At 42.3% G+C, this 21,213-nt stretch overlaps 1 protein-coding gene and 1 long non-coding RNA gene across 31 annotated transcripts in view; one reads left to right on the forward strand and one right to left on the reverse strand.

Annotated features, from left to right (window-relative positions):
• LOC148423272 (uncharacterized) overlaps window positions 1-9,289 on the forward strand; it is a 32,231-nt gene extending 22,942 nt beyond the window's left edge. The window contains exons 2-3 of the long non-coding RNA XR_015865595.1: window positions 707-806; window positions 8,967-9,289. This is a non-coding gene — a long non-coding RNA (uncharacterized LOC148423272). The remainder of the gene's footprint in view (window positions 1-706; window positions 807-8,966) is intronic.
• Window positions 1-21,213, reverse strand: part of LOC148423271 (homeobox protein PKNOX1-like) — a 200,194-nt gene that overhangs the window by 131,484 nt on the left and 47,497 nt on the right. For 2 of the 30 annotated variants that reach the window (XM_088414719.1, XM_088414715.1), the window contains exons 2-4: window positions 6,252-6,325; window positions 5,977-6,042; window positions 3,489-3,671 (exon numbers count right to left, since the gene is read on the reverse strand). The exons of 8 other annotated variants lie outside the window; for them this stretch is intronic. The gene's annotated coding sequence lies outside the window, so the exon portion shown is untranslated. Of the gene's footprint in view, window positions 1-713; window positions 743-3,488; window positions 3,672-5,976; window positions 6,043-6,251; window positions 10,382-21,213 lie in introns of those variants that run through there. 20 more of the 30 variants (XM_088414733.1, XM_088414731.1, XM_088414718.1 and 17 more) reach the window with 19 other exon arrangements.

The following is a 21,213-nucleotide window of genomic DNA, read 5'->3' on the forward strand; positions in this document are numbered from 1 at the left end:
AAAAGCTAGCAATGTTGTCCAGGGATGGCAGAGAGCAGTGATTTTTCTGGGCTGTCTCGATCACCCTTTGAATTGCTTTACCATGAAATGGTAAATGGACTTTCACTTATATAGCGCTTTTCTACCTTGGGTACTCAAAGTACTTTACACTAACTAGTCATTTACTTACTGATGACGCAGAATCAGGAGCAACTGGGAGTTCAGTGTCTTGACGGTCGGGGGATCAAACCCACAGCCTCCCCGCTGGGAGACGACCACTGTACCACCAAACCCCCATGAAACAGTATGCTAGGATACTTTCAATGGTGATACGATTGAAATTTCATATGGATCTACTGTTGCCTGCTAGTGTTAAAGAACACTTAAAAAAAATTAGCGGAGAGAGGACATGGTCTCTCCAGCGTGTCCTGGGTCATCTCCAGGGCCCCCTGTAACACCTCACCACGGTGACATCCAGGAGGCATCCTAATTAAATGGCCGAGTGATCTCAAATGGCAATGGCTCAGATTGAATTTCCCACAAAATGACTGCACAAAAGTCACTTTTTTGTTGATGCAACACCAAATTGTTATTATTTTTTTTTATTATGGTCATAAAATGTACACCTATATGTCAAGTTTTTGGTCATGAAGGTTTTTTTTTTTTTTTTTTTTTTAATTTTACATGGTTTACTGTCAAACCATTTTCTTGTTGACGCTTTGTCCAGGACATACCACCACATGCTCAAGCAGATGAGATCCGCTCCAGCCAACTTTGGACCCTAAAGAGAAGCCTGAAGAAAACCAATGGATTAACAAGCACATCCTGTAAGCATCATATCACACATGAAATTAGATGTTTGAGGTGTTTTAAAAAGGCATGCATGGCACAAGCACTTGCATTTCACAAAATCACTTTCTAAGAGTGACTCTTGCACTATATAAATATTTTACTATTCAACTATTTAACACAGTGGGCACTTAATTTTTTTTTCTTTTTTTTTTTTTTGCCCGTCCAACATTTGCAGTCCGTTGGATACGTGGATGCCGTTCAGTTTCTCCTTCAGTACGTCTTTTTTTAAGTTACACATGTGTGTGGTGTTTAGGTATCAGCAGCCGCCATTACGCGACTCAGCAGTTGTCACTGTTGCCGGTTTAATATTCTGAAATAACCGATAGGTAAAGGAATGCTCTGGAAAAGACTGTAATGAATATTTATGGGGAAGAGGACATCCGATTTGCTTCAACGACAAGGAAAGATTCATCTCTAATGGAACTCCCATCTTGAATGAGCGCTTTTGTGGCACGAAGCTTTAAAAAAATATTTTAATACTGTACTACACAGCGCACATCAACTGAAGCAGATTACCGTCCTGGCCATCCGGATCATAAACTCACAACAGTTGGTGCTCTGTGAATACTTTTCATAGCTTTTCGTCGTAAACAACATGCCATGGGAGACGGAAGTGCCAGCCAAGAGCGTTGGCAAATGCATCAGTCAGCGATCTTGCTTTCTGTTCACTTCTCATTGATTAAGCATTCTGGCTTTGGATGACTTAGTCTCTTGTCTCCAAAAATACCCACAAGAGTAGACTTAGAGCTGAGTCTCCGAAAGAAGCACTCACCGACAGGGAGTGTTTCGGTGGTCCCCTGCATGCTCTTCTCGATGCAAAGCCCCGAAAGGAACTCACACCAACTTCAGCAGGGACCACGTCCGACTGAAGCGGATTTATGTCCCATCAATCGGGATCAAAAACCTGCCAGGTCCAGTCCATCGCGTGCACTCCCGTGTACTCAGCTCCGTATTTTTGAGCACATGCCACGGGACATGGAGGCAATGCCTGCTTTCAGCGACTGCTTTTGTGTTCTCCGGCAATTTATCCATGAGGCAAGCCTCAAAAAGAATACACAGACCGAGCACCAACTGCAGTGGGCCCACACTCATCGATTGTCATTGCAGCTGGTCCTTTTGAGCATGTACTTTTGGCAGACTTCCTATCACAAACCACTCACTGGAATTACAAAAGCACTTGCTTTGCCAGCGACTCGTAGCTATATTGGTAGATTGCACAGCTCTAATAACGGATATCAGTTTATGAGTATAAAGCTAACAGAGTTGCATGTAAATGAGGAAAAACTAATTAGGCTCCTTTCTCGTGCCGTGTGTGGCAGCTTCTTTAGTACTTGTGAAAATATCTGAAACTGCACACGTAGTTTTGTTTGATGATTCCTTTATTCCACCATTAATCCACACTCCTACCTCAACCAGTGCTAAGTCTCACAAGTACTCCCAATAACACATAACCCATAAAATAATCCTGCTTATTTGTAATGCATCTTCTAAGTTAATGCCACTATTACACAGGAGGCAGAGTTCAGTTGTTTTTCCTCTGCCTTACGTCATCAGTCCAGTTTGAATAAACAACCTCGCCCACACTGACAATGGGTGTGAATTTAAACTTGGAGGCCACGGACCAGGAACCTTTGCCAACAGGAATTCAGACATCCTGAGTTCCTTGGTCCGAAAGAGCCTATAAACAACAACCAAGCCCAAGTAAAAGGCAAGTTTCTGCTGAGCATATAGTGGCATTTTCTTTGCAGTTTCTTAACTTGTAGCTCACGAACTGATTTGCATTTCCTGGTGAAGACCCAAATCAGAGTGAGCACAACAGACACCACATTGCATTGAGCCCAAGACATCACAGAATGCTTTACTAAGCTGTGTGCCAGCCATGTATTAATTCATATTATTTGAATAACTCAATAACACAAAATTCTCTGTATTCTTAAATCTAAAGTAACTTTTAATTTAGGCCTGTACAATGAATACAATGAGCAAGATTATGTACACATTTGCATTTCACTTCATGAAGCCATGACTGTGAGGTGCACATCTGACAATAATTCCAGCCATGATCAGTCATTACTATGAGGTGAAAGTAAGTCAAAATGTTGTTTACTGCCGTGCTTCTCTGTTCATTTTCTTACAAATGGAAACTGCAGTATCCTTACGCATCAGCACACACCCTCGTACACGTTCCTAGGGGCATACTTGTTAACTTGTTAATTATATAATGAAGTAACTGGGAGGTATTTATTTTCACCCTCAATCATCACATAGACCCCTCTATGAGCTGCCACCTTACTGTGGTGCAGGGGTTGATTTAGGAGCTAAGTTGTCTGGAGCTTTAAGTTTCTTGTAGGGTTACACATGGCAAACAGTCCTAGATGAGGGACCAGACGGAGCATGGCTGACATAACCCTTATGATGAGTAAAATACAGTGGGCCCCCGTGTTACGAACTTAATCCGTTCAGCGGCTATGCTCGTAACTCGAATTGCTCGTATGACGGGCAATCCAAACCTATGTTAATTAGTGAATGCGTGCAAAGCGTGCAAAAACCTTAGGTAAAAACATCACGACTTTATACACATATTAAAAATTAGTAACATGATCTACTGTACAGTTAAATTAAATAACATAAATATACAAAGGAAAAACGACATTTACCTTTGAGGACGTGACTTGAGCTGGGTGGAGGCGGAGGGGAGCAGAGACCAACCCGCAGAATTTATTTAATTATTTTCTTAAACAGAACTTTTCTCAAACGAGAACATATCACCGGTGATTTCCTTCTCTTTAATCCATAATAGAAGAAGCCTCTCCATTTTGTTGTTGACCGAGGTCCGTCCCCTGGCAAGGAAAGTCATGCCCTTAGAAGATTGCCGAGCGGTTACGGCCATACACACTAGCAAGGTTAACTATGCGTGCGCCTCCTTCGTATTTTTTTTATTATCTCCTGCTTCGTTTCTATTGTCATCATCCTCTTACTTCTTCCTTTACCGCCACTTGCAATTTTAGAAGCCATGTCTAACAGATAAAGTTTGCAAAGTCTTCACAACACTGTAGCTCACTGTAGTTGGACACAAGTTTGCCTTGCCCAGACGCAGGTCAGGACCTCTCTCTGGAGCCCGGCTTGAAGACGCTACGATTATATTTAAAACATACCCTTGGTCATTAAGAACACATTTATTTGCAAGTTTGTGAAATTTAAAATCATTTAATGTATTCAATTTTCAAACATTCTAAATCTGACTAAATCTTTCTCCAAATGGCATCTGGCATTTTTCAAAATAAACATTGGTCGCTGCTAGGCAAAGCGGCGTTCTCTACGCTGGTTCTGAGCCTGCTAGGCATAAATAGTAGTGTAAAAAATTGCGTTCTAAACATGCGGTGTGTAGTGTAACTCGAAGCAAACGCAAATTAGCGTCCTATGATCTAATTCCCTTGCCATAGTTGAGAAAGCATGAGTGATAGAGGAAGCTTGTTTGTCTGTACGTGCGTGCATTACGTGGTTATGATTGTAACACGAGTTCGCTGTATGACGGGCAATCCAAACCCATGTTAATTAGGTAATGTGTGTCAAACCCCAGGTAAAAACATAACAATTGTATATACATATTAAAAATTGGTATCAAAATAGTATAGTAAGTGATACTTATATGTAATATACATGCATACAATTAAATATCATAAATTAAAATATATATATATATATATATATATATATATATATATATATATATATATATATATATATATATATATATATATATATATATATATATATATAAAGGCTTTATTTACCATTGAGTGACGCTTGTTATGGCCATATTCCCTTGTAAGGATAGGCAGCCTAGCCTAGCCTAGTTTAGCTTTCTATTTCTTGATTATCTCCAGCTTCGTTTCCATATAAATCATCTTCTTATTTCTCTCTTTAACACCACTAGCATCCTTGGGACTCGTGGATAATCAATGCAGGTTTGAATGAAAATAAATAAATAAATAAATAATTACGATATTGAAAACACTCTCACATAAGATCAAGTCTTTAGGCGGACATCTTTTTGACCCCGTCTGCTGACGGATAGCAGACCAGCAACTTCATGACCCAATCACACTGACCAATAGAAGACCAGTATCTTAGTGAGTCCAGATGCACACCAATAGCAGACAAGCATTGTAGTGACGCGTTGCAGCGGAGGCAGTTTGACGCAAACAAAAAATAAGAGCAATTACCTAAAAATGCCTCGAGGGAGGCAAAACAACAAACACAACTAACCCCACAGGTCATGACAATTGTTGATGGTAATCGTAAAGTGGGATAAATATCTTGAAGAGGGGACAAAAAAACTCAGTATTCCACATCATAACGTGAAAAAAACATAAGCCAGGGACGCCGTAACCCAGGGGTCCACTGTAGTTGATACACTTTACCTGCAGTAATTAGTTGTAGTACCCACCTTATAGTAGTACTAAAGCCAACAAACCGAGAAAATTAACTGCAGCAGCAGAGGAGGAGGACTCACATATTATATACAATAAGACCTAAATTTGCAACTGAACGTTAAGGCAGACAACACGGGAGATTAAAACAAATCTCTCCGGTTTTGACAGACTAACATGGTTTTAAATAACCTGGACTTCTAAAATCGTGATATATTGCCAATCCAGTTATCATCCCATACCTATTGCTAAGCAATTATGAACTCTGACATGAATAAATATCAGATCAGACATGTAAGTAGTATATTTGAGAACCCCAGGTATAAAACTCACGAAAATATATTCTGTAACATTGCCATATGTGCTTTATTCATGTCAATGTCCAGAGCATTTAAAGTAGAACACTAGGTTTTGCTAGAAATGTAATAAACATGCAGTGAAAGTAGGTGAAGAAAATGAGAAGGATAAAGGTAGCAAACAGTGAGATTAATTGATATAATTTGCCTGGATTCCACATAAACAACAATAAACATCACCGGTGAAATATAAAAATGTGAAGAAGAGGGAAAGAAACAGTATGAAGGGAGCGAAAGGTACAGTGGCTCTGAAGTGCAGCGTTACTACAATGGAGTAACACTAAACACTAAAATGCATTTAACATGGGGCTAATGATGCCTTTGTGAAGATCACACAAACATGTCGCCATACTTACGAGTCTCACTTCTCACTTCCTTTTGTTGATCCCCCTGTTCCTTACGGGTTTTAGTTGTCATCAGTTCTGTAATAGCAAAAATCAACACAAATTAATCTTCAAGTATTAATTGTAAATTGTTTAATTGTAAATCACACAAGTATATTAAAATAAACAGCAGTTAAGTGAAAATTCTTGCATTTTTGATAAGTATATTTATATGAACAGAGTATTAATTAATGACTTTCTTTTTTTTTCAAAATGTTCAGACTGCGCACAAGTAGTTTTCATGTTACCTATGGATGGATATAGATATGGACGGATGACGATGAATGGACAAAGACCAGTTCTGTCTCACTTGGTAGTTAGTCTGGAAAATAAGAGAGAAAATGCATGAGAATAATTGAGAGGTAGAAAACGTGTAAAATTATGTGTGTGTGTGTGTGTGTGCGTGTGTGTGTTGGGGGGTGCAATACCAATTAGATTCCAGCTAATAGTAATGTTCATCTGTTCTTGAGCAGGACTCAAGTTTAACAAAAAAATGAGCACTGCAAATTAACACGTACCCTGGAAGAGGCACAAAAAAACTCTCAAGCACAAATTTATTCAACAAGTCTTGAATCAAACCTATGTTCAAAAGAATCTTTGATTTAAAATAAATGAGTGAGTCATAAGCTGCTTACAAACCTTCCAATGGTCAGAAATAAGACCGGATTGCGAACTTTAGCTAACTGAGTCAAAACTAGCAAAGTTACAGAGCAAATTTAGCCTATTTCAGAAGCCTGACCAAGTGAAACACTCAAAATTATATAGTCTAGTATCATGCAGATAAAACGATAAATTACAAAATAACTTTACCTCGAAGGTAAACTTCTTGTGGATGGATCCAATAAAGGCAGTTGCAGACAACAAATGACGTTGACGAGAAACAGGTACCGTGTTCCACCCCGCACTTCACAAAAATATACAGGGTGTAGTTTAAAAATTTGTAAAATACAGGAATATTTTGTTACATTCAAATTTATCGTCATGTGCTGTTAAAATAGTTATTCATTTATTACTTGACTACGTCTACTGTTTATTCATATGCAAAGGATGATTATTTACATTATTTTACAATTATATTGAAAAACAGTAATATACTGTTGTAAATTCACCAGATTACAATGAAATACCAAAGTTATCGACTGTTCTTTTGAACTGGCAGTATTAACTGTTAATTTACAAGAAAAGGACTAATATTCAACAGTATTTGACAAATATTGTTAAAAAATAAACAGTAAAATAGTTACAATTTCACTATAAATGTACAAAAAATTGTTACAGAGTACATTATAATACTATAATATTCTAAAGTAACACCAAGTACAGTGGGCCCCCAGTTTACGAGATTACTTTGTTCCGCGGTTGTAACACGGATTCACAGTGTGGCGGGCAATCCAAGCCTATGCTAATTTGCTAATGCATGTAAAACCCCAGGTAAAAACAACAAAATTGTATATACATATTAAAAATTGGTATCAAAATAGTATAGAAAGTGTACGTATGTACGTACGTATGTATAATATATATGTATACAATTAAAAAACATAATAAAAAAATATAGATAGGATTTATTTACCTTTATGTGACCAGCTTGTTATAGCCATATTCCCTAGAGAGGGTAGCCTCGGCTAGGCTAGCTTAGCTTTCTTTGTGTTTCTTAATTATCTCCAGCTTAATTTTCAAACAAATCATCTTCTTACTTCTCTCCATAACATCACAAACAATCTTGGGACCCATGGCTAACCCATTCAAGTTTGAATTAAGCAGTAAAATGCACAATAAATACCTTAATTTAAGCACTCAAGACAACATCCAGTCCGTAGCATGCTGCCAATTTGACCGTGAATCCGACCAATAGCAGACCAGCATCTGAGTGATGCGTTGCAGCACAGGCAGTTTGACAGGACCAGAAAATAAGAGCAATTACCAAAAAATGTCTGAAGATTGAGACAAAACAATGCAAATACACCCAACCCCTACGATTAAGACAGTTGTTTTTGAAGTAAAGTGGGAAAAATACTGTAACGAGGGGACGAAAAAATGTCGCAATCCAAGTCGTATACTCAAAACAATGTAAGGCAGGGATGTCGTAGACCAGGAGTCCACTGTATAGACATTATTTCCTCAACCTCACATAATTCTCAACATCTTGGTGGCAGAGTAAAGTGATTATAATCTCATTGAAGAGTAAGTGATTCCAGTTGATAATTTAAAGATACAGCACCAGGCAACACCAGGCAAACCAGTTGTCTTATATTTCTGTCAGCAAAAGGGGGGTTTCAGATTGACAAACATCTGAAAGCATGTCTATCCCGAAAATGACAATGATGGGTAAAAAACACACTTCTGACATTTGTAATCTGTTATTTAATGAGCATTCCCATCATTCATTCGTCTGTCAGCAATATGAGCATTCCTTGGCGAGGGACCAGCGGGCTGTCCGTCGGTGCTGATGGACTGCCTACCTCTGCTGCATGGTGCAAAACAGTTCAAATAATATTGCTGATTCATTAATATGACCTCGAGCTACTGATAGCTGAGATCATGTACACTGTTCATTTTTGTGCTTAAATGCTAATGTCATCTTACCGTCATCTTATTTTATGCCTTTATACATTTCAATTGTGATATAAATTTGCTGTTCAAAGCTGAAGGTTTTGGCACCAATACGGTTACAGCCAGACTTTTCTGAAAACTAAGCACTGAAGGGATTTATCTAATTTTATACATTGTAATGAAGCTTTATTAATTTTCTCAGGCGCTATTCTAGTGTAATGTAGATTGGTAGTTTCTTCTTCACGCTTGACTTGTAATAAGATCAGTTGCACATTGTGGTCTGGAAACCCCCGAGGGGCCCTCCTGCAGTCACAGACGCCATAACACCTAGAAGTGAAGGAAAACGGCTCCACTGTGCATAGTTCCATTCTCAACCTTGAATAGACATTTCAGTCAACTGACGCCCACAGGTCTCAGACTGTGGGGACCTCCAATGTATCTCCAAGAGTATTCGCCAAGAAAATGAGGCGGCTAGATTTGAACCCTCCAACCGAAAGGGGGCAGCAGCGGACCAAAAACAACATGCTGACCTGGCCATGGGACCCCCCCCCCTTTTGGTGGACCAACGAATACAAAAGATGGGACCGGGAGACAAACCGGCATCATTCTCACCGTGACACGTGAATGATCCAGAGATCTCTGTTTTGGATAATTGGCTTGTAAACTGCATTAGACAATTTGTTAATAATAAATCTTCGAAGTGTTGTTGATGCGATGAACGTGTGCATGTGTGTATATCTCAGCTCACAAAGGTATGTAAACAATACAGTATTATTCAACTGGGTCTGTAATCAAAACTAAGATTAAATGTGAAAGATACAACAGATGGTGACCTTGACATGATGAGCCGGAATACTAACAAATGTGCAATGTTTAGTCGCTAAAATGGGTTAACGTCGTTCGAGATGCGAGGTTGCTCTGCATTGTCCACGCCAGCGGCCGCACATATACCCTTAAGCAGAAGCCTTTAAAATTCTGTATATTGAGTACAATAAATCAAGGCGTGGAAGTGGTGGATCAACCGATGCAGGACTGTTAATAGTGTTTTAGTTTGTGTTTCATACGGGTTTTGCGTACGTTTTGTGTTTGGGTTGTACAAGAGTAGAGCGCGTGTCTGGGAAGTAAGATTCGACACGTGGGAGGGGTGAGTCTGGGAAGATAGATTTGGCGCGTCCCGGTACATCTGAAAAGTTAGATTCAGCGTACCAAAGTAAGTCTGGGAAGTTGGATTTGGCGTACAACGGTACGATTGGGGAGTGAAATCGTCATACCGGCTTTGTGGCTGGGGAGGAAGATTCAGCGCAAAGATTGAACGTGCCTGGGAAGTCAGATTCGGTACGTGCTTTGCTGTAGACTGGCGCAACCCCGGACGCGGGGGGACATTGCAAAGTTTCGGTACATGTTGGGGAGTTTGGGGGCCCTCAAAAACCAACTAGATTAAAGGTGAGATTAGTTTATTTGTGTGGGCGTCATCCATTGTATTGTTGGTTGAGTTACACAAGATGGCGGGGCGTGTAGACGCAGCGGCCACTCGCACTTCCGACAATGCGTTGTTTTGTTCGTCAAGCAAGTGTTTGTCTGAAAGTTTTTCCGGTCAGTTTACGCCAAAATACGTGTACAGTCGAGGGGTCATCTTACAAATCCGGAGAAGCAACATTTGTCAACTTTTAAACACGGAACTGGAGAACTCGTTAAGGGAATTGGGACTGCTACGCCGGCCTGCTAATTCACCGGACTCGCCTGCTACCCCTCCCCCGGAAAGGAGGCGCCGGAAGCGGTGCGCCAGGACAAGGAAGCGGGGCAAGCGGGAGGTATTCGAGCTAGGCTAGAGGCTAACCCAACTCGCCCGGCCATACCATCTATTCTTTTGGCGAACGTTCGTTCACTGGACAACAAAATGGACGATATCCGACTTCTGAGATCAGCAAACCGAAAAGTGAGTGACTGTTGTGTATTAGTTTTCACGGAAACCTGGCTAAATAGTAACATTCTCTGCTATAAATCTAGAGCAGCTAACATTCTACAGATCCGACAGGGCTCTCGCAGAGGGGGGGGGGGGGGGGGGGGGGGGGGTCGCACGGTGGCGGCGTGTGTGGTTACATCCGCGAAGCGTGGTGCCGGGATGCCACTGTAGTATACAAACACTGCTCACCTCTGGCGGAATTCATGATCGTGAAGTGTCGCCCCTTCTGCTTGCCAAGGGAGATAAATTCAATACTGCTGGTCGCTACCTATATCCCCCCAACTAACAACAGAAACAGAAGTGCGGCGCTGAACGAACTGTACCAGGCTATCAGTGAACAACAAACAGCTCAACCAGACGGCTTCATCATCCTCGCGGGGGATTTCAACCATGCTGATCTCAAAACTGTTCTCCCGATGTTTCATCAACAAATCCACTTTGCAACAAGAGGACATAACATTTTGGACAGTGTTTACACTCAGCACAAAGGAGCGTACAAAGCCACCCCTCTCCCCCACATCGGCGCCTCTGACCACCTCACTATTATGCTAATGCCTGCATACAGACCAAGAGTGAAAGCCATCAAACCTGCACTGAAAGAAGTAAGGGTATGGCCACAGGAGGCGATCTCAGCCCTACAGGCCTGCTTTGAGTCAACAAACTGGGACATTTTTAAGGAAGCAGCCACTTACAACGGCATCACAGATATTGAGGAGTACACAGACACGGTGACCTCCTACATCACCAAATGCATGGACGACGTGATCCACATCAAGAGGATCACCACACGGGCCAACCAGAAGCCATGGCTAAAAGGAGATGTCCACAGGCTGTTGAGGGCCAGAGACAAGGCCTTCAAAGCTGGAGAGAAATCAGCCCTGAGAACAGCGAGAGTCAACCTGTCCCGTGGCATCAGGAAAGCCAAACAAGAATACAAAAACAAGATAACTTCTCACTTCAAAGACAGCAAGAATGCACACAGCCTAAGGCAGGGCATTCAGGCTATCACAGACTACAAACCTGCACCACAAAGCTGTGAGAGCGACATCACTCTGCTCAACAACCTAAACAGTTTCTTTGCACGCTTTGAGGAACAGAACTCCACCTGCCCACAGAAAACATCACCACCTTCGCACGACCAGCCTCTGTGCCTGTCTGCTGCCAGTGTGAGGAGGACACTCTCCGCCATCAACACCCGGAAAGCAGCAGGTCCAGACAACATCCCTGGCAGGGTGCTGAAAGACTGTGCAGAGGAGCTGAAAGATGTTTTTACAGACATCTTTAACACCTCCTTGAGGCAAACCATTGTGCCATCAGCCTTCAAGCTGCCACCATCATACCTGTGCCAAAGAAATCCTCCCCATCCTGCTTCAACGATTATCGTCCGGTGGCACTGACACACATCATCATGAAGTGCTTTGAACGACTAGTCCTGTCACACATAAAATCCATCCTGCCCAACAGCCTGGACCCGTATCAGTTCGCCTACAGGGCAAAGCGATCCACAGACGACGCAATCTGCTCTGCCCTCCACCCGGCACTCACCCACCTGGACAAGAAAGACTCATATGTGAGAATGCTGTTCATAGACTTCAGTTCAGCGTTCAACACCATAATACCCCAACAACTCACCTGCAAACTGGACAAACTGGGCCTCAGCACCTCACTCTGCAACTGGCTGCTGGATTTCTTCAGCCAGAGGCCTCAGGTGGTGCGAGTTGGCAACAACATCTCAGGCAGGATCACCCTGAGCACGGGGGCCCCACAAGGCTGTGTGCTCAGCCCCCTCCTCTTCACCCTACTAACACACGACTGCACAGCAACCCACAGCTCCAACCACCTTGTGAAGTCTGCTGACGACACAACACTGGTGGGTCTCATCTCCAACGGCGACGAGACCCACTACAGGAAAGAAGTGGAGCTTCTGACCGGATGGTGTAAAGACAACAACCTCCTGCTAAACATCAGCAAGACCAAAGAGATGGTCGTCAGCTTTCAGAGAGGCCGCACCCAACACCCCCCACTGACCATCGATGTTGCTGCAGTGGAGAGGGTGAGCAGCACCAAGTTCCTGGGGGTGTGCATCAGCGATGACCTCTCCTGGACCACCAACACTACATCTCTGGCCAAGAAAGCACAGCGGCGTCTCTACTTCCTGCGCAAACTGAAGTGGGCAAGTGCTGCGCCACCCATCATGACCACATTCTACAGAGGAACCATCGAAAGCATCCTCACCAGCTGCATCACCGTGTGGGGCGGGAGCTGCACTGACTACAACAGGAAGGCTCTACAACGCATTGTGAGGACAGCTGAGAGGATTATTGGTACTCCGCTCCCCTCCCTGCAAGACCTGTACACCACCCACCTCGGCCGCAAAGCCGTCACGATTGTCACCGATCCAAGCCACCCTGCACACAGTCTGTTCAGCCTCCTGCCCTCCAGAAAGAGGTACAGGAGCCTCCGCTCCCGCACCACCCGACTCAGGAACAGCTTCATCCACCAGGCCGTGAGACTGCTGAACTCTCCCCCCTCCCACCCGTGAAACTGCTGAACTCTCTCTCTCTCCACTCCTCTCTCTCACATTCAGCCCCAGCCAGAAGAAACACCTAGCTGGCCCCCCACCTAAACTCAAACTTTACTCATGCACTTGCAAAATTTGCACAGACTTGCTGCTGCCATGTTTATTTATAATTATACTTCTATTGCACTAGCGATTACACTTAGAACTATAACAACTACCTCAAATGCACACAACTGGGACAACCACAGCCAGAGTTGTCCTGCTTTGTCTCGTACTGTTGGATTGTCCTGTCATATGCTGCTACTTATGTCTTGTCTTGGGGTACTCTTGCCATAACTGGTTTTTCGTATTTAGTTTTTTTGTTTTAGTTGTTAGTTTGGCAACACTAGGCAAAGTAGATCAAACATACTGCACTTTACATTACTATAGATAAGAATCTAGTTTTTAGGTTTGTCTCGTCTTGCGCACCTGCACTTTGTTATTGTACATGTAAAACGCAGAGGATAGTGAGAAACACAATTTCGATTCCTTTGTATGTTAAGCACATGTGAAGAAATTGACAATAAACTTGACTTTGACTTTGACTTGGTGTGTTAATTTGTTTTGTTGTCTATTGTGTAAACTAGACTATGATTTAACTAGACACTTGGTGAACTATTCGGCAATGACTAATGTACACGAGAAGATGGCAGACATTTGGTCAAATGTTTTGGGTTCTCTGAAAAAGAAAGACTGTAAAATGAAAACAGTGTGGGAAACGAAAACAGCAAGTTAGAAGAAATGGCAGTAACATGGAGTCAGATGGATGAGGAATTGTGTCATGAAAAAGGAAACTAAGTGAAAGAAATTGTAGTAACAAGGAGTCAGATGAATAATAAATTGTCACGAAAAAGGAATCCAAAAGTATGAGGCAAAATGGAAAGTGAAGAAAGCCAAACAGCCAGTGGAAAAAAGAGAAAGGGAGACATTGGGTGCATTCCACAGCAATGGGGCCAAAGCAAAAATTTGTGAAGAATGTGACGCTGGTGTAAGTATGCCGGAATATGTGGGACCAGGGGTAAGTAAAAAAGAACAACTGTATCCAACTTGTCGCTTGCAAACACAATAACAAAACGCCTGACATGATGGCACCAATGACAAACATCAAAGGAAAATTGCATGGCAGCATCCATGAAACACCCAGCCACCATGAACTTATTGGAGCGCGAATCCGTCCATCGGTGCACAGAGGTAAGGTTTGCAGATGGTTTGCACTCCAGCACAAGCATCTACTCCAGAATATAGCAACACACGAACTCAATTCAGAGAGGTTTTGGGCACCGTTAATGACTCCCAGCAAAGCGGGAAAAATATAACACATACAACTAACAATTGCAAGCTTAGACGATGAGGTCAACGGAATGCCTAACAGCCGCACACCAGAATGTGGACATTAAGAGGTTGGAAGTAACAGACAAAACAAAAACAAAAAAAATCTAGTTTTGGAATTAAATTGAACAGTTACATTTCCTATGTTAAGATGTGAATGGGAGCAAAAGGCACTAAATGGGCCACTAGAGTATGGCCAATCACATCTACACCCTTAAAAGACAAAAATGAGAAACTTTGTGTGGTTTCAAACCTGGGGGTCGCGGACCGACACTGGATTAAAGGGGTTTAGGGCCAAGCCCTCAGGAAAACATGCAGAGGCACATGGTGGATTAAAGCTAAATAGATAATTAAGGGGTTGCAAATGATAAACAGAAGTAGATTAATTGACAGGTAAAATGTACATGTTTATTATTAAATTGATTTAAATGTAGTTTATGTGGGACACAAACTTTATTGGCTGGCTAAAGTATGTTTAAAGGTTGTAAACTGGGAGAATTGTGAGTTACTTTAAAGCCAAATGGGAATTGAGATTGGAGACGGGGAGTCTGAGGTGTGGACTATATTTGCATGAGGAGACAATGCAGGGACAAAACTGCTATTAGAAAAAAAAAAGTTGAACAACAAAGGTTTTTTGCAGATGGGCTTTTTGGGACTCGTTAACTCTACTTGGGAACAATTAGAGCTAAACTTGATGTTTAAATCTATTAAAACTGATTTTCAGGATACTTCATAGTTCCAAACTTAGAAGAGTAGTGCTTAGACCAAATTTAGAATTACATGAATGTTAAAGATGTCGGCAGTATGAGCCTCTCGCCGTCCGGGGCACACAAGCACTATTGGGACGATTAGCTTACTGGCACAGCTGTTCTTTTACGACATGTCATTCATTCACTGAAGTTGGTATGTGAAAAAGGTCACAAAAAATAAAGCTTGTCCATTTCAAATGGGAAAAGGGAGCTGCTGAAGATCAAACAAAACCCAAACACTTGGAGAAACTACAAGGGCCAAGCAAGAGGAAAACCTGAAGATATGATGATGCGGTGGCTGAACAGCCCAATGGAGGTGGCCATGGTGGGGGCCATGGGCGTGGCTGGAAAGGAGCTGGATGGACCAGGGGTGGAACGAGAAGGGGAAGCAGTGGATGCCGTGGGAGTGTCGCCACTGATCATGGGAGGAAGTCCACCACTGGACACACTGCATCCTGGTAAAGTTTTGGGCGGCCAGAGGATGCCACGGTTCCAGGGAGAACCAAGTCACTCCCATGGCAGTACAAGAGCTGGATAAACAGCAGACAACAATACCTGTACAAACAGGCAGATACCCCCTGGGGAGGGATATAGACTAATTGCAAAAACAATGACTTTCATGGGCTTCGCTGAGTCACCCACAAGACTGCCATGGAGGTAACAACTTCAATTACAGGTGCTGGGACACTCAGTGCAACATCAGTTGGCCCACGCTCCGCAAACCCAATGAACTTAATAACAAGAGACCTTGCTCACAAAACCAGAGCCTCCCACTTCTGCACAAACCAAGGGAGAGATACACTCTTGCAGAGACTCGACCCATGTTTTGGCATCCACTTTGCAAACCTGAAACCAGAAACGTCTGAACATACCTGAATTCACTCCTTCTTCCTGATCTGAAAGCCCTTGGTCCTGACACTCCGATCTTTCGCTCGGCCTCTTGACCCTTTCCACTGCACCCTCCTTTATGGTAGAAACCATGAAGGCATGGATCCACAAACTGTTGATGACATTGAAGGCGATGTGTGGACTCTTCAGTGTTCTACCTTTGATTTTCACTAAAAAAAAAAAAGGGATTCTTGCCAAATGTGGCCTTTCTTCACCAACAGTTTCAGTGATACCAAAAGAGCTTAGAGCTAAATCATTTGTCTTGCTTGTGTTGTCAATTAAAAAACTCTGACAGATAGTATATGCAAAATCAATCTGAACACAAAGTAAATGTAAACACCACACCTTGCTCGCTAGAGCTGGACTTGAACAGACTGCTGTCAGCCTTGCATCTAAGGTTTAAGAGGTTCACAAAGATAGATTTGGCAAACGTTTTTGTCTGTCTACCACCAACCGAGAAGTGTTGATAATATTACACATTCACACACAAAGAATTCAAATTGAAATTGACACCATTAACAACAAGGGTTCAAATTCAACTCGGGGCTGTCCACTCAAGTCCCTGATACCACATTTAGCTAGAATGGACATACTGATTGGTGCCCTCCTAATGCAGTGCGTGGAGGACATTCTGTGTACAGGGGGGAAAACCCCTGTCTTGTGTCACATCATGACACGTTTGGTCCTCCTCCTACTGCTCAGGGGAGGCTTCAAGACCTTGAAAAAGAAAAGGCATGGGTCGCGCAGAAGTAGTTTTGCTGAGGCATGTCACCACCGCGGTTGGCACCATTAAGTCTGCTCAACACAGAAAGTCCGTCTTGAATCACATATTTCGAACACATGGTCTCCTTTTGATTTGTGTGGCTATGGTAGGATTTCGGTATATTGTTGGAGTGGACCCCGGTAGCAAAGAAAGGAGTGGTTCACTTGATTGTCGCCCTTCTTCGCAACCACCGCACACCTGCCTCACCTTGTTATGACCTTGCTATCTTACTGTACGAGTTGTCAAAACGGTCTCTGATGGCATTTCATTTTAACAGCAAAATGGATAAATGGATGCTACCATGACATTAGATGCAATTGAAACTACACAACCATCATGAACTGCTCATCCTGCCACAGTGGTGGCCATCTTATGGAAAATTTATGTTTTAACAACACACTTGGTAGCTTAGTACAATACGTCATCATCATTCACAATGTTCCCACTGTTAAAATTGATTGTTCACCTTGCTGACAACACCACGCATAACATAAGCGACGTAAACATGGCTGAATTGGTATCAAAGGTGAACCTCATTGCTGTGAAATACGTGTTTCTCAGGGGCTGTGGGCCAAACCAGACTAGCACATTCTTCTTCTACAGGAACGCTTGAGCCATTTCACTGACGGATGCTGTTGGCGGGCCTCCGATGGGTCCCTTTGTGTGGGTTTTGAGGTAGTCGAGCAAGTGGGAATTATTTGGAAAACCGGGGTACTCAAATTATTGGTTTAGAGCACTTCTGCACAGACTGCCAAAATGGAAATTACGATGCATGCACCACGCTAGGGAACAGATTATGAACAATGATTTTAATTTGGCATGTGGCAAATGGGTGGACTCTCACATGAGGCGACCAGAATGGTCGGCGTTGGATTTGCTGTCGGCCCTAATCCTAGGGGACATTAAGGCGCGGGTGTCAGTTACAACGAAGGAGCTGTCCTTTTGGTTGGATGTTTCACGCCAAAAGGGGGAGTGAGGACATGTGGAGAAGACCCAGTGAGGGTGGTACATCCGTTGGGCCCTCTCAGCAAGGCGCTACTACTGGAAGCACATGGGCCCGTGCATTTGGCTAGTGGACCAATATTGTGCCGCCCCCAGCGGAAGGAAATGGCCCATTCAAGCTTGCATCATCTCTGGGGGAGAAAGTACCATTGACTACACCAACATGAGTGAATGAATACAAGGTAAGAGGTTCTTGTTGATATAGTGTACTCCTCAAAGTGGCCAGAGGCATTCTGGAAGCGAGGACTCCACCACTGTCATTAAGGCATAAATCACTACATCCCAACACGTGACTTCCCACAATTGATTAGATCAGATAACTGAACACCACTTATTCCCATTCGGGGCGCGTGTATTTTTATAATTCCAATTATTCATAGATTTCCCACAATTCCCTGTTTTCCGAGCCAAAAGTGCCATTGACTTACATTGGGTGATTTTTCATTTCAATATTACATCTTTTACGTTTCATATTTTCAAAATTTAACTCATTCAGCTTGCCTTAGGGATCATTCTCATCATTTCAGTAATACATAGTTTCCAATAATTTCCCATAATTCCATATTTTTCCCACCTTTAATATTTCATAATGCATTTCCAATGGGAGGGCTTCCCATTCATTCTCAATGGGACAATTACTATTTCAAATTTTGATGTTTCCCATTTCATATTCATAACATTGAACTTATTCATTCCACCCTATGGCTCATTCCCAACAATTCAATAAATCAAAATTATTAATAATTTCCCATAATTCCATATTTTTCACCTATAACAATTTGTTATTCATTCCCAAAGGCAGATTTTACTTTTCCTATTTGAAGCTTCCTCATTTTGCATTCAATTCATTCAGCCAATTCATTTCACATTGTCATCGTTACACATATTCACACAAACCAGTAATTCATAACAATATTAATAAATTTACCCATAATTCCTCATTCCCATTTTCCTCACCAAAACTTTGTAACCTTCTATCTTGGCCATTCCCACTCCGATTCCCACCGTTCCAACTTTGATGGATTCCCCCAAATCCCGGCATTCCAAAGGGGTAGCTTCCCAGAACTCAAAATTTTACCCACAATTCCTCATTCTGTAGTCACAAAGAATCGATTCATTTTCTATGGGGTCATTCATTCTGTGAGCATGTGACCTTCTTGGACTACTGTTCAGGTACACGTTGTACTCTATTTACCATGGTACCCCCATCCAGCGGCCGTCTTGGATGAACTCTGACCTACATCAAATACTACAGTTCCCATACACCCCTGTAAGGCGGCCATCTTGGACATTTGACAAGCTCTCGCCGCAGCCCATTCACTTTGAATGGGGAAAAGTGGAAAAAAGTGGGAAAAAAAAGTTTTTTTGGAAACCCTCACGTGGAAATGAGCGGAACCACCTAACTCATGGACCATCATTGTGGATTTTTAATGATAACGCCGCGACGCTCCGACATTCCGATAAGCGAATAGAGCCGATTTTCCGAAGTTCGATAATGGCCGCCCGCTTAACCTGTATAATATAAGCTATTTTAGATTACCTCTTGCGTTTTCTCCATTTGCGTTAGACCTATACTGGTCGTTCCAACTTTAGGTGTTTCCCGTAATTGTTCTTCGACACTTGCCCACATACAGACTCCATTTCCCATCAACCCTGAGGGGCGGCCATCTTGGATATCTGATCAGACATCTCATGAGCGCTCAGCCCAACTTCCACCCAAGATAGCGGCCATCTTGGTTAACTCAGAACAATAAAAACAACACTCTCCTAATGTTGAACATCCAAACTATTAAATATAATCCCCCAAAATTCAGAATTTGAACTTTAAGTGTACTTTTTTCTTACTTTTTGATATTTTGTGATATTTTACAAAATTCAAAAAATTGTTGTTTTTTTCACTTAATTGACTACAGGTGTTTGTCCGATTAAGGCTGATGTAGCATTTAACCGTTCATCTTGACCCTGCCTATGACCTCAGAGTGTCATTTACCCACAATGCATCTGTTTTGCATAAGTAATAGCCCCCTAAAACTCGTGAAAAATCAGATTTTTATGTTTCCTCTTGTGATATCTCCATTTGCGTTAAACCTATCCTTATCGTTCCAACTTTAGGTGTTTCCCATGGGTAAGAATGCCAAGAACACCCTTGCATTAAAAATGTTCAATTTTTTCCAATTTTTTTTACTCATAATTCCTCATTTCTTTGTTCTCACCGAGGCTTTGAAGCCTTCTGTCTTTGCCAATCTTCATTCAATTCCGACCGTTCAAACTCTAATTGATTCCATTCATACATGCCAATTCATTGGTGTATTCATTTACCTCTTACCAGAATTCAAAGTTTTCCCACAATTCCACACACTGTACCTTTAATGAACCAATTCATTTTCAATGAGGTCATTCATTGTGTGGGCGTTTGGCCTTCGTGGACTACTGTTTAGGTAGACAGAGTACTCCATTTCCCATGGGGTCATCAGGTGGCCATCTAAGACACTTGACTACATACACTGAGACTCCATTTCCCATCAAACCTCAGGGGCGGCCATCTTGGATATCTGATCAGACATCTCATTCAGTTTTTCCCTTCTATCTTTGCCAGTCTTCATCCGATTCCGACCGTTCCAATTTTAATCGATTCCCCCTATGCCCGCTATTCCATTTTTACCCACTAATCAAATATTTACCCACAATTCCACTTTTTCAGTTTTTCCCTTATATCTTTGCCATTCTTCATCCGATTCCTACCGTTCCAACTTTAAACGATTCCCCTAAGTCCTGCCATTTCATGGTGATATCCTTTTTTCTTTTTCCCAGAATTCAAAAATTACCCACAATTCCACTTTTTCAGTTTTTCCCTTGTATCTTTGTCATTCCTGCTGCGATTTCCACTGTTCCAACTTTAATCGATTCCCCCAATGCCCGCCCATCCATTTTTACCCACAATTCAAAAATTACCCACAATTCCATTTTTTCAGTTTTTCCCTTATATCTTTGCCATTCTTCATCCGATTCCGACCGTTCTAACTTTAATTGATCCCATTCATCCATGCCAATTCATTGGTGTATTCATTTACCTCTTACCAGAATTCAAAGTTTTCCCACAATTCCACACACTGTACCTTTAATGAACCAATTCATTTTCAAAGAGGTCATTCATTGTGTGGGCGTTTGGCCTTTGTGGACTACTGTTTAGGTAGACAGAGTACTCCATTTCCCATGGGGTCGTCAGGTGGCCATCTTGGACACTTGACTACATACACTGAGACTCCATTTCCCATCAAACCTCAGGGGCGGCCATCTTGGATATCTGATCAGACATCTCATTCAGTTTTTCCCTTCTATCTTTGCCAGTCTTCATCCGATTACGACCGTTCCAATTTTAATCGATTCCCCCTATGCCCGCTAT

The sequence above is a fragment of the Hippichthys cyanospilos genome, chromosome 5 (assembly GCF_059441005.1).
Source record: "Hippichthys cyanospilos isolate Australia breed blue-spotted pipefish chromosome 5, RoL_Hcya_1.0, whole genome shotgun sequence".
Classification (NCBI taxonomy): domain Eukaryota; kingdom Metazoa; phylum Chordata; class Actinopteri; order Syngnathiformes; family Syngnathidae; genus Hippichthys; species Hippichthys cyanospilos.